Raw genomic sequence first — 1,949 nt, forward strand, 5'->3', positions numbered from 1 at the left:
TATTCAAAAAGTAAGATTTTTTCATCTTCAAATTTTGATAATTTTAGATCAAATAAATATTTTAAAAAATTATTATAAATGTCCACATTATTTTAAAAAATAAAAAATCTAGACATCAATTTTTTTGTATTTTCTAAATTTTTATTCAAATATTGTCACAAAAATTCAAATCAAATGAACAAATTTAAACATAAATTTTTTTTGTAACTTATAAAAATATAATATTTATTAATTATTTTTCTCATATTTTTAAATCAGTCAAAAATTGTTTTGTTGATAATATTTTTTATGGACTTTTTTTATTAATAGCTAAATCTTTTTTTATACTAAATTAGTAGTTAACTCTTCTCAAATATCTATAATGCACGGATATTGACACGGACACCAGATACAATACGACACAAGACACGCTGACACGTGAATTTTAAAATCTTATATGACACGAGAACACGCATACATATAAAATATAAATTATTTTTTAGATAAATCGTAGTAATATTTTTATATTCTTCTTAATATTAAAACATATAAATTTTTTTAAGGGTTAAGTACTGTTTTCATCCCTAAGGTCTGGGGTGAAAATCAAAATCGTCCCCGACCTTTTTTTGTTATTAAAATCATCCTCAACGTTACAAAACTTTATAAAATCGTCATTTTTTACTGTAACCCCCCATCCCCTTCCTCGTGCCCCTTTCTTCAAATCTCCAACCCCAATTTCAACTTCAATTTTTCTTCTTGCCGTTGCCGCCGCCCTACTTATTCGTTTAGGGTTCGCCACCACCGTCGCCGTCACGTCGTCGTCGGGAGGGAGACTCCGCCGGCGCTGCTTCTTCTTCTGTGATTGACTGCCTTTGCTTCTCTTTCTGCTTCTGCTTGAACTTTTTCCACTGGCAAAAAAAAACGAAGATGCTATTCTCCACTGGAGACGTCGACCTCTTCGAGTCTGACGATCGGAGCTACCTGAGCTCCGGTGTCCTCGTCCTCGCCGGCAGGAGCCTCCTCCTCTTCGCGGTGCTCAGCTTCGATGTTCGACATGTTGAAATTTAAGAACATGAATATCATTTTTTTAATTCTTTTTAATTTCTGTGGTTGTTGATTTTGGATTTGAAGTGCAATTGATGATTGTTGAACTGTTGTCAAATTTAAATTTGTTAGTGATTTATTTTGCTGAATTTGTTATTGTTCAATTTGCTGGATTTGTTGTTGTTGCTGGTGAAGAAGAGAAAAAGAATTATTGTTGCTAGATTTAGTTGTTGTTGTTGCTGAAGGAGAGAAGAAGACTTGAGATTTTCTTTGGTGGGAGAAGGGAAGGAAGGAAAAGTTTGCAAAGAGCAAAAGGAAGGGGATATCAAGATCCAAGGCTAGTGAGTGTGGCGGAGGAAGGGTTGGAAGAAGTGAGAGGCGTTAAGGGATCAAGAATGGAGTTGCTGGTGACGGAGGAGTAGAGGAGAGAGAGCGCGAGGGGAGGGCGGAGGAGGGTGGCGGTGTTGAAGTTGAACAAGAAGAGGAAGAAGCTAGGTTTTCTCACTGGGAAGAGACATCGGAGGTGGGGGTGGGGTGGGGGAAGAGTTTTTTGTTTTTGTTTTTGTTTTTATTTTTTTATTTTTTATTAATAGTTAAGGGTAATTTGGTCAAAAAATAAAATTGAGATAAAAAAGGACGATTTTATAACATTTTGTAACGTTAGAGATGATTTTAATAACAAAAAAAGGTCGGGGACGAATTTGATTTTCGCCCCCTACCTTAGGGACGATTTTCGTACTTAACCCTTTTTTAATTATTTTTAATGTCTTATTTTAATTATATAAAGTATTTAAAATATTTGTTTTTTTAATAAATAATGATATATATTATTTCTAAATTTATTTTAAAAATACATGTTAAAAATAAAAATTGGACATGCTGACACGTGATGGTATTTAGGTATGTTTAAGTGCGTTCAGAGAAAA

Source organism: Arachis duranensis, chromosome 1 (genome assembly GCF_000817695.3).
Source record: "Arachis duranensis cultivar V14167 chromosome 1, aradu.V14167.gnm2.J7QH, whole genome shotgun sequence".
NCBI lineage: Eukaryota > Viridiplantae > Streptophyta > Magnoliopsida > Fabales > Fabaceae > Arachis > Arachis duranensis.